Consider the following 13,698-nt stretch of genomic DNA (forward strand, 5'->3'; position numbering starts at 1 on the left):
GGGTCAACAAACTACTTAAATTTAAAAGAGAATATATTTATTTCAAATAACTTAGATCAATCTGAAACCTTAATGGACACAATCCTTGTTACTTTGAAAATTTCGTTTTCTAGTGCACATGCCAAAAATTACTAGATAATATTTTGAATATATTTTGCTTTGTACGTAAATTGTTGTATGCATATTAGATTGGTATCCTTTATGTGTTTGAATACGTATTACAGTGAGTTTCTCGGAAAGTAAACGGTATATTTTAAAATGTTGCGTTTCAAACTGACATAAAATCCTTATTTAGACCACTATAGGAGTATTTTATTACGCATCATTTTTTTCTTTTTAGGTTTGATTACAGTGTATAGCTCAAACATCTCATATGCAAATGTTGGAGACGACATCATTATTACCTGTCCAAGCGTCAAAGTATATTCTTGGACGTTTGTGAATACCGGAGAAATTTTAGCATTTTGCAATGGCAAAAATCAAATTAATACAAATTCAAGTATATCTAGTAGACTCTTTATCAGTTTAAACTGCTCACTACGAATATCCAAATTTAAGAAAGAGGATGTTGGAATTTACCAATGTTCTCATCCTAGCACTACTTTTAATGGAATGAAGAGTCATAATACAAATATTCAACTTCGAAGTAAGTAGTTTTAAAGACATTTGATTTATGGATTCAAACAAAATTTAATAACGAATTACAAACAAGTAAACGATGGAAAATAAAAAAAGTTCGTAAGCTTAAGGCTGTTAAAAGTAAAAAATAGAATCCAGACATAAAAGTGAAAGCATATTGCACATGAAACGAAATCAAACAGTATGATGTATTTTAACATTTATATAATACTGTCATGACTTAGTTAACATGGTAAAAGTGAAGGTTTGTAGGATATAAGTAAGTACAAACGTAACGGAAAATTTCATTAAATCACAAAAGGGAAATCTGCTAATACCTTGTCTACATGTAAAACGGTCCTGTCTTGTCATTGATTAATGCATTCTGATACTTACTCTATCAAAGTTTAAGATTTGATTCATATAATTATTTTGCTTTTAAGAAATTCGAATTGAGGGAGTAGACGAATCTAACACTTTACAGAGGACTGAAGGGGAAAATATAACATTAAAATGCATTAGTGAAGGGGTCACGATAGATGGAATATTGTACTGGAAATCAGATGAAGTATTGCTGAAGTCTGGAAAGCCCCCAATCTTAAATTATGCTTTCACACTCAAACCGACTGACCACATGAAGTATTATACATGTGGAGCAAACAGCTCTTATAATTCATATTCGCTGGCATATCGTGTACAGCTAGTTATAATTCGTAAGTTTGTATACTCATTGTGTTTTTACAGCCGAAAATATCTGTATAAAAAATAATACTTATAATTAAGAGATCTTGTATGATTGCTAATATGAAAACTGTCCTTTAGAGAAAATATGACGCACACGTTAAACACGGACATTTTAACACAGTTGTCGAAAACAAACTGACAATACCAAGGGTAAAACACAAAAACTGTAAAAGGCTTTTACAATTATATAATAGAAAACAAAAGTCTGAAATATGAAACTTGCCAAATGTTGGTGCTCCGGATATTTAAGCTTATGGTGCTTTTTATGTGACTCCAGTCAAATTACACTCATAGAATATGTTGAAACATTATATCGAGTGACTAAAAATCGCAAGATAGCTGAATGACTATTGTCTCTTATCTTACTTCGAGATATATCAAATGTAGGTATCATCGTTCATTTAAATTTTCGATCCCCATAACTTCACTGACTTTTGAATTTTGAAAATTAACCAATTTTTCATGACAAGGGATAATCAGATACTTGTTTAAATATCACATAAATGAAAATGTCCTTGTTGGTTGCAAAACACATACCTAAGGCAAGCTTTAAAAAACTTGAACTGATAGGTATTGCATCATAAAGTTTACGAAAATATTATTTATAATTTTTGTAGTAAAACCTATTGTGTTGATCCGAGTTTATATAAACTCGGTTCAAGTTACAAAACAGAAAAGTGTTATAGTGAAAGAGGGAGACAAGATTGAATTGTTATGTCAACTTTTGAAAGGATATGTTGGAAGATTAACATGGTCACATAACATGCATAACTTATCAAACAGTACGAACAACAAACTAACGTTTGAAAGAATTAAACTTACAAGTACAGGCATGTTCATCTGTACTGTAATTAATTCGGCTGGACAAGATTCAGATTCAATAAATGTTTCAGTTGAACGTAAGTATGTTTCAACAATTTTAAGTATGACTTGAAAGTTGACAGTAAAAACATGTATCCTCAAACATATTTGTATATTTGTTTTTAGCTTTATAACTATTTTGATCTGACCGTCACTGATGAGACTAAACGCGCGTCTGGGGTATAAAATTATAATCCAGAAACTTTGATAACTATTTAGTTTTTTAGCCAGTATTTGATATAGAATAAAATTAAAGAAAATGAAATTTATGCATGTATACACATGTTTATTTTGACTGATAAGCCTCAATTTTAACTTTATTTTGTAACAGAATGTAAAATCAATCGAACACATACATGGCATAGTAAATCAACTTATAATGCATTGGGCCAAACAGACTCATATGAATTTGCTATATCAAAGACCAATAATGTTTTTTCAGACACCCCTGTTGTTAAAAACACGAGTCAGATGTTTTTTACTGGCGACAAACCACGAATTCTAAAATGTAAGGTTTCAGGCGTTCCGAACATTTTCAAATTTAACAAATGGCGACATCTTGTAAATGGGCATCTTGTTCGATATCTTGAGGGCAATAATGACGGGACTGTTACTTTGCCATACAACAATACCAGTGATATTCAATATGACGACAGCGGGTTATACATCTGTAATGTTACCAATGGCATCCGAAATGAAAACAGACAACTATGGCAGACTGGAACAGTCAATGTGTCTATCAGAGGTAACAAATAATAATATTTCAATCTGTTCATCAATAGAGAAAATTTAAACCAAGAGGTTTTTTGTATACCATTTAGTTCATCTTAAATGACAATATACAAAAACCTCTTGAACCAGTACGCGTCTGCCTTTTAGCTTGCAATCCTGTCCATTACTGTTATTTAAGGAAGACGGGGGGGGGGGGGGGGGGGGGGGGTATCAATTCAAATCCTTAGAATTTTTAAATAATTTGGCAAGCTGTAGTTTATATTATGATTTTTTTTCAAAAATATGATTATGGGTCGCCGGTCTTTTTTTCATGCTATAGGTTGTGCTAAATTGTCAAATTTTGTATAGGTTATGCATGGAAAATACAGTTTTGTGGGATTGACATCAAGTTGAAAATGTAACAAACGTTTATTCAACGTTGAAAGAACATTAAATGTACAACGCTTAATAATAGACAGTTATCCAACGTTTATTCAACGATTAGTATTTCAACGCTCACGAAAGGTTGAAATTGGCCCATTATTTAGATTTTTTTTTCCAATCTGGGCCAAAAAAATTACAAACATCACACATAAATACTACAATTAAGACAAAAAAATGTATTTTTTGCACCTTCTTTTAAAATTCATGAAGCTAAAACCCATAAATAACAGATTGAAAAAACAATATGACGAGTATACGAAATTTATGCGAAAAAAATAATAAAATCTTGCACAGAAGACTAAGTTTATGATGATTGTATGCATTGCTTCAAGAGTTGGAATAAGATTATTTTTCACCGGTCACTTGTTTCATATGAATGGGGTTAGTAAAAAAAAAGGACAAATTGTTTCATATAACAAGTTCTATCAAACTCTGAAAAGTCAGAAAAGTCCGATTACCGGTAATCCTTTCTAAAAAATAAATAAATTCTATGATAGTTTCTTTTTTATAAGAAGATCCATATTGTATTTTACATTACATCCTCTGGTTTTTTTTTGCTGCGTCTACAAAAATAACCCGGTTGAAATAACCTGTAATTTACAAAAATGATTTAGTGCATTTGTTAGTTGTTATCGATCATGGTTTTTTGCTTACTGTTTTGTACATGTTAATTGTTTATATTTTGTCTTTTTAACAACACTCTGCTCATTGCTGAGTGCGGTCTCGGGAAATATAGTTGCATACATCCACCTAATTATGACCCTTGCAGGCAACTGACTCATTTACAATCATTGCAAATCTTTATATTTCTATGTTAAAGTTATCAAAATACAAACTGAAAAATGTATTATCCTACACCAAAGCTAGTCATTATCAATAACCAATTTTCATCTGTTTTTATAAATAGATCAGCCGGTGCTTATCAAACCACACAAGCCCATTTATATTGTACAGAACATCTCAACAACTAGTGTTGCTCTTTATCTACTGAGCTCATCAGAAATATCAGCTGCACACGTGTCTAGCCAATTTGACGGAAATGGTAATATTAAAAAAGCGTATTGTGCTGCTGCGACAGTGAACACAGTTTTCCATGGAACACATGTCAACGTTTCTGGTTATGTTTGCAATTTGCTTATAACAAAAACAGAAGGAGAGGATTTTAAAAACTTTTCCGTGAGAGTATCTAATAATTGCTGCTCTAAAGTTTTTAAAATTTCGATAATGTCTGCAAGTAAGTATACATTTGAAAGTTTTAACTGTTTTAGTATTTGTAGAATAGTGTCTGCGTTTTTTGTGCTTGTATGATACGCATTGTTCTGCTCAAATTAAAACTACCACTTTGAAGATATCCTTGACCTAAGCATTACGCGAAAACATCAGTGGTTGATGACTGGTTATTTTTTTTTTATCTAAATCACAGGAATGAAAAACGACAAACAGAACAATTTTAACATCTAAAGATTTAAACGTTACACACCAAAAACTATTATACAACTAAATAATTTCGTAAAGAGAGATACCAGTGATTGAACTAATGAATTAAGAAGCAAACATTAAATGTATATTAAAATAAGAATATGAATATGAACCCAACTTTGTTAAATACTGTCAGCCTGAGCCAGATTTCCAAATTGCTAGTATTCAAGGTAACAATCAAGTTATTGACCGTTGTATTTATTCTTCCGATGTTGTGTTTAGAAATAGTTAAATGCATCGACCCTAATGTATGATTTGCCTCTCTTCACTCATTTATGATTTAATCGATATGTTTTCCTGAGAAAAAAAAATAATGATATTTCACATCAGTAGTAGTTATATTTTTCATTCTTATTTGTTGAGGAATACCAGTCAAACCTACAGTTTTGGAGTTTACCTCAAGCAATACTTCCATATACGTGTTATTGGAACCAGGATGGGATGGTGGCATTCATCAAGAATTTATCATAGAATACCGAAAGCAACAAGATAAGATGTGGAATAGCCTTTTAGTTAAAACATTTGGAACATCGAGAGTCAGAACTTATATTCCATTATTAGATCCTAGAACTGAATACGACCTCAGGATTTTTGCAAGAAATGCAATTGGAAACAGTTCCTTAACCGATACATATAGTATGTGGACGAAAGGTATATCATTCATTCATTTACGTTATGATTATAATCATTGAAAATTAAAAAATTGAATAAAATTAGTAATGATCCAATAATTATGTTTCGAATAGATACACTCTTAAACCAACCATAAAGACATTGCATTACCATTTATATGATCGGCAAAATAATACCAGAAGAACTTCAACTCCAACGCTCGAGTCCAAGTTTCTTTGTATGTGCAATTTATAATTTTACTGGTATATATATTGCATGTTCTAACTTATTTGATTTACACAGAATGGTTCGCATTTTAACTTTATTGTCATGGAAAGACCAAAGACTACAGATAGAAAATTGATTTTGCACAGTTCTTTTATTTTAAATATTTTAGAATTAAAATATAGCAAAAATATTACTGAAGATTATTTTTTGATAAAGTTTTTTCTATATTTCCAGGGTTTTGACAATAATAATAATAACGCAACTTAACCCCACATGTATGTTTAAGTTCGGTACTTGATGTATCCACCTGATGAAGTTGAGCGACATCGGACTTTGTCCTCAGTCGATATACTTCGGTCTGGCTGAAATAGACATGTATTGATCTCTTTTCATTTTAAAAGTATTGATTGACAGCAAGAAATATCAACAACTGTAACATTTAAGATTTTCAGATTTATTAATTCATTCATTTTATTTTGTTATATTCAGTGAATGATCAAATGGATATCTACATCAGATCTTAAATGTACTGCTTTAAATATGGAAAATTAATTATTTGCTATATTTATATAAATATTACTTCCTCTTGTTCATTTTGAAAATAGCGTGATAGTTACAGGAAATTCCCAACATTTTGACGAGGAAATAATCGTTCAACAATTGTTCCGAAACTAATTAGCCAACAACTGTTTTAAAAATAACCTGCCATAAAACGGAAAATGTCGATGTTAACGCAACAAATCCAAAACCAAATCCAAAACGCCAACAATTAAATAAAAATGTTGAATGATTTTTAAATCATAAACAAATTATAGAAAGCTGATAAGACAAAAACAAATACAAACCTTGGTTACACAGTGTATATGTAAGAGGCAGCAGCAGCACAGTTGTGTTTTTTTATATGGCTAATGAGACTTATAATACGAAAACTATACTACCGTTGAAATTGTATGCGAAAGATTTTATCGATTTATAGCTTGGTCATATTTTTCAATAGCTTTTGAAGAATTTGAAATATTTACTCACAAAGACCGGCTCACAGATGTTGGGATAAATTCTCATTTATATTTCACACTAAAACATAATAAAAACACTTAATGTTTTAAGAATATTACTGGGTCATTGCCAAGCTTTCAGATATAAGCATATTGACAATTTAAGGCTTGGCTAGCTATGACACCCGGTTTGATCCACTATTTCTTTCACTTTATAATTGATAGCGATTTCACCATATCAAAAGACTTTTCCTGTAATTCTTTATTATTTATTGTTTTCGTTAAGTGCACAAGTGCTCGACGCAAACCGACAATTTATCATTCTTTTTCAAAAAATTTCGCTCAGGATATGTTCGCTTGTTCTCTTAATATTTCAATTGATATTTTATATGGTTTTTCAATGTTGTGAAGTTACACTATTATTTAAGATAAGGGTAAAGGTTGGTACCTATAAAAACGCTGCATTTGTTTGCTCCTGTCCCAAGTCGGGAACCTGATGTTCAAGGGTTGTTGTATCTTTATGTGATTCTTAAGTGTTTCTTATATCTCTTTTTTTATATATAGCTTTGACCGTGTTTCTGTTTAAGTGGTTTTAATTTGCACCAGTAATATTAAGAGCCGTTTATAGCTTGTAGTTCGTTGTTAGCCAAGCCTTCGTGTTAAAGACCGTACTTCGACTTATAACGTTTTACTGTTACACATTGTGACTTGGTTGGTGAATTTCCCCCTTGGCATTCATATCACAAGTTCGCATATCTAATAACACAAACCGAGATATGACAGCATCTAAATTATTCTAATGGATTTGCGTTTCTGTTTGTATAATTTTTTGTTGCGTTTTGATTTATTGATATAAAAACTTAAAGATGTTTTCCTTATGTATTAATAGAATATTGTAATACTATTGAAGAACGACTTTCTGAAACACGTGTTATCAATTAGTGATGGTTCTTCTTGTACGTGTACATGTTAGAATTTAGTTCACTGATTTTGAAATAAGTTGTTATTTATCATCACCAATTGAACATTTTCTCTCGATTACATTATCGAACATTCAACTGAACCATTAAGAAAAGAAATATTACCGAGTCTATTGCCGATAGAAAAAAACAACAGTGTCTAAATTTGTTGAAAAAAAAAAATGTCAGATGTAAAGTACGGAACACTTAAAACAATAAACTTGACATGGCGTAATCATAAATATATTTGCACAAAAGCAACAACTTCGGATTTTACTACAGTTTAAAATCTTTTAGATAGACCTGAAATGCCAAGAAATGTTCAGGTTCTTACATTGGAAGTAAAACTTATAGTTAAATGGAAGGCAGGAAAAGGTTATGGAATGAGACAAACATTCATTGTAGAATACCGGGAAGGTTTTAAGCAAGAATGGAATGTGGTTCCTGCAGTAGATGACACAACTGTAGTACTCGAAGGTCTTCAAGCTGAAACTGTGTATTATGTACGATTGTTTGCCTTGACAAGTATAGGAGACAGTAACAAAACAGACGAAATTATCGTTAAAACTGGTAAATATAATTAACTTAAACAACTTAATAAATAATACATTTCATATAATTTTGTGTTATCTTAAAGCAGATTGTTCACAATTTCTTGCTATTTACTTTACTAAACGCACTTAAAAAGTCGTATTATCAAATGATATGAAGAATTATTATAGCATACCCTTGTATAATTGATAAATAAAGATCGATTAGTTAAAACCTGTTTCGCAAATAACAAATCAAGATGTTTAAGGATATGTATAAGAAATACTTAGCTTCAATTTTGTTTTATTGATTGAATGTTGAACATTGAACATGTACATGCTGTAAATTATTTTGTGTGGGTGGTCTATATGATTCTTTAAAAACAATTAAGCTATTCGAAATGAAAAAAAAAAAGATTTTTTTCTAATTTGTGATTATAAAACGTCCATAGCAAGCAAAATTACAAAAAAATGTTTTTATAGCCATGTAAATGTCTGGAATAAGTTTGGAAGATCTATAGAATAAATTGATATCAAATGAAAAAGTTTGAAAAAAGTTACGTAGAAGAGTCTTTAACGGACACTACCAATAAAAAAGGGGAAAAATAAATCAACATTATGGAAAAGGCTGAGCGAAACAAACTATTAAAGACACTTTACTGATAATTAGATGTGAAAACAGACCGTTGCTCATTAAAGAATCACGTAGTGTGAAAGGCAAATATCTAAAGTTAAAGTTAAAGTAAAAACACAAAAACTTCGAGGAAAATTCAAAAATCAAAAGACAAAATCAAAAGTCCAAACACATCAAACGAATGGATAACAACTGTCATATTCCTGACTTGGTACAGGCATTTTCTAATTTTACAATTGAAAACAGAAATTAGTCTTTGAGTGCATTTCTCGAACGTTCCTTATTGTCCATTTGGAACTGTATCAATTTCTAGTTTATCAGTGGTGCATGATCGAAAAAATACCAGAAAGTAAGGTTAAGAAAACAATGCTCAATACTTATTCTTGAAAAGATCCCGTATGAAAACAGTCAGATACGAAAAACAACAAGTTATCAAGAACAGGAGTAATTATATTCCGTTAGAAGCACCGTTGGACTAATGGAAAACACGTTCTCAAACGTAAACACATATTTTGTCAATAACAATTAAAGTATGTTTAACTTAATGATGTCAGTTTTAGAAGAACAAAATATGTGTTATAGTATTTCCTTTCTTTTTACAAGTTATGACAAGTTCTAAAATAAGATGTATGCATTTACGTTGACCTATATGTATTTATTTAACACAGTTTCAATTGTTGCGGGTATATATATCTTTGCAGGAAGTCGGCCTGTGGTGATTCATAAATACTTCTGGAAAATAGGTGTTATCACTGGAAGTGTGGTCGTTGGATTTCTTCTTTGCTTGTACGGAATAAAAGGTAACATGTTCATCAAAGGTTTAAAGTGAGTTAATCATAATCTTATTTACATAACTATACCAAACGTCAGAAGAAAAAAAACCAGTTAAAAAACACGTTTGATTTATGTCTATTCTTTTTTAATAAACTATATCTGTAAAAATGATAAAAGAGAGACACCAATGAGAACCATTTATAAGAAAACTAAAAAAATAAGTCATTCCCAAATGACTGGTTATGCTGCTCTTTTTAGTCTTTGAAATTCTCACGTCTACAAATTTTTAAACTTCGCTCAATGTTCGAGTGTGAGTATTTTTAGTGAAGGACAATTCAGAAAAAACGGAAAACCTTAAGTCCTATTTCATTCACTTGCACTCATTTATTGTCTCTTCATTTCATAATCTCTTTGTTTTCCATCCAAAAGTATTTAACTCATTTTCTGTGCCAATCTATTATTATGTTCGGTAAAATAATAAAGATTCTATCAATATAATTGCATGTGCAAATTACAGAAAATGACATTTAAAATATGTAAAGAAATCAAATTGAATGTGATTACAACCTATATTTACAGCTGTAGGTAAAAGAGTCTGCTTGAATATAGAACTTAATAGGTAAGTTTTCATTCCAACTTTTAAGCATGTCATAACATTTTTCACAGTATTTTATCTTCAAAAAAGGGGGGACTCGCAATGTATCATATTTATTCTAATAGTTTAATGTGACATACCAAGCACGACAAATTAATTTATCTGATAAGGCTTCGATATCATCTCTTATCTTAGTACCTTTCTTGAAACTGGATAATAACCAGGAGGTCGTTACCAAAAGGGATTGACCGAGAGTAAAATGTGTGACAAGAACGTTTTCATACTCGAGACATGAAAACGTAAGCCACACGGACGGATTGTTGTTAAACCTTTATAACCGGAGAGGCAGATAGAAAATGTATGTTTTCAAGATGTTTGTCATGAACTATGTAACGAGTACCCATTGTTGAGGACGCACAAAGTCTGAGGTGAATTTATCAAGTTCACGAATTTTACTATGGTTCTTAATCATTGTCTTATTACGTTCTATCATAAATGTGGATGTCTTGCAATATTAAGTATAGGAAAGGTAAGAGTATTTTAAGGGGATTTTGCTCAACCTAGATGTTGAACGTGTATAACAGCCAACTAAAATATAGGTGCTTATATATTCGTGTAATACACAGACTTTTGTTTTAGAAATAATGACCAAACTTGCGAAAACATCTCCTCTGTATACGTTTTGGGTACAAAACAAAAACACTGTTAAAATCTACTCGCCGTGCTGTTTCTTTTAACGTCGTTATCAACTGAATGCACTTTTACTACTTTAACTACTAGTAATTCAAAATTAAAGGAATCTTTAGGCTGATTGCTGATCAAAAGTTTAAAACTTCGTTAGTATTTTGTTACTACTTAGATATTTTTTTTAAAATTAGCTACACATTAAAACGTCATGTCTATATCTTATATTTTTAAAGTGTTAAAAGATTTTTATCATCAACAATTGTTTTGTATTTTCAAAATATTTTCATTTTGTCTGCCGTTTTCATTTTCAACTCATTTTATATGTATCTGTCCAAAAATGATGAAAAACTGAGAATTTTATCTCCAAACATATTTCACTTTTTTTTTAAAAAGTCCTGAAGATTGGAAACACGGTTTTATTAAATAAGCAACTTTACAAAAGTCTATTTATTCGAGAGTTTATGGATGTACATGTAACTTATTTCAAAGTAAACATTTAATTCCTCAGTAAACAGAACATTTATATTGTTTAATCAGTGTCTAAGTATTCAATTTACTTACAGAAATAACACATCGCAAGGTAATGCAACAACACTAGGTACTCTTGGAGGTCAGTATGATGAAATAGACAGCGTATATTATAATGCGACAAATGTCAATGGTAGTCCAGATCTTACATTAGGAAACACATCACTTGAGATACTTCTATCACCAAGCAATCGCAATCATGTAGTAAATACTGCAACCAGCACTGATGATGATGGAAATGTGAACGAACAAGGACTAAGTCTATATGGTACCGCAATAAATATATCTGCAACCGACAATGAGACCGTGGAGTCGTCATCTGAAGATTCGTACATTATTCCACGAAATAACACCAATCTGGAACTAGTAATCAATGGTGAACACATGGAAAACACAAGAGAACAAGACAGTCTTACAGACGGTTCATCTGCATCAAACAGTGAAATCAGTGAGACTCAAATAAACAGTGCTCATCAATATGAAACCCTTTCTACAACAAATATTGAAGTGCATGCTTATGATATTCCAATTGAAACATCTTTAATTAAACCTGGTATCTTGTCAATATACTAGCATTGTCGTTTTTTTTTTTATTGCTATGCTATTGTTAAATACGATGTAGTTTATATTACTTTTTTCTGTTTTTGTTCTGTTATTTTTACTTGTATATTATGTAAATATCCGTTTTTTTATTTGCTAGTAAACAATTATGTTTTGTTTTACAATCATCTTTTTATGTTTTGAAGACGGGTTGCTTTTCTTAGTATGACGAAGGTATGGTAAGTTGTCCTTTAAGTTTTGATATCGTTTCCCCCCTTTTTTTTAACGCGTTTGCATTTTTCCATTTGTATATAAAAAAAGAAGATATGGTATGATCGCCAATGAGACAACTATCCGGTGTTTGTTTAGGTCTGGAATTATTTAGATATTTCAATTTTGTACTGAAGTATAACTATCCAGAGGGGTATAAAAATTTCAACAATGTTTTATTGAACATGTTGAACAAGCTTACATGCTCACAGATTTGACTGAACTCAATATCAATATATTGTTCCTTCACTATTGTTTTAGTGAAGCCAAAAACAATGGTTTTCAATAGTTAAAACTGCTATATATTTTCTTTCTTTGAAATGATGAATTAAATGTCAATTTTTCATGTTGTACCGTAAAATGCCTCTAAAATTGTTTTTTTTTCAAATGTTATAAAAGTTACAATCATTTATACAGTCAAGTCGTAGATAGCACTCCACAGTTAGAAAATAAAATTAAAAATAAGCCACAGAATGTTTTATCATCCCCCATTCCTGGATTTCTAATACATTGACCTAACTGTTTGTGTTGTTCATGTGCATATGTATGTGATCAGTATCTTCCATAGATTTGATTTTCAAAATTTAACGGAGTGAAAAATAATTCCTTTTATGTGTATCCATGGCAACATTCTGCATTTATTTCCCATAAAATATTGCAAAAAGGGGGGTGAACATGTCACATATCCTAGAATTGTAATGCCTATGAGTGATACCTTTTTAGAAATTGTTGACATTAATCTTACTAATGATTAAATTAAAAATGGGTGTTGTTTGTTTCATTTTTTCGTAAAATTCAATCACAAAGTTCGTGCGATATAAAATTAAAAAAAACCATTACAATAATTGCTTGACCAATGTATGGTATGAACATGCAAATACGGGCTGTCATACAAAAAACAGCCTATATTATATACATAACATAACCTTGATGTTCATAAACCCAATACAAAGGTTATGCTTATACTCAACTATTCAAAAATAAATTTTATTGCACACTAGCTCTCATATTTGAAAAATCCACAGGGGCCAAAATGCAAAACTACACACCTTACTGTGAAGTGCTAACCTACATAGTACTTCATAATGTTCAGTTTTTTTTGTCTTTCTTATAAACCCAACACCAAGCTGACTAGTTCACTATTTATAGGGAGAACAATTTAACGGTTGATTTAAGTTGTAGTAACAGGATTGGTCAACATGAACTTCAGGTTCGGTAATTTAATTTACTTTGTACAAAAATGTTACATATAATAATAAAGAAGCTTGTTAGAGTTATAATTAACATTAATAAAATTTAGAATTGAAATTGGGAATGTGTCAACGAGACAACAATCCGACTAAAGAGCGGAACGGACGAAGGCCACCAATGGGTCTACAATACCGCACTCGGAGGCGTTCTTCAGATGTCCCTTAAACAAATATGTGTACTTTTTCAGTGATAATGAACGTAATACTCAACTCTTAATGTATATAAATAAACTAAAATT

The sequence above is a fragment of the Mytilus trossulus genome, chromosome 8, assembly GCF_036588685.1.
Source record: "Mytilus trossulus isolate FHL-02 chromosome 8, PNRI_Mtr1.1.1.hap1, whole genome shotgun sequence".
NCBI classification, from domain to species: Eukaryota; Metazoa; Mollusca; class Bivalvia; order Mytilida; family Mytilidae; genus Mytilus; species Mytilus trossulus.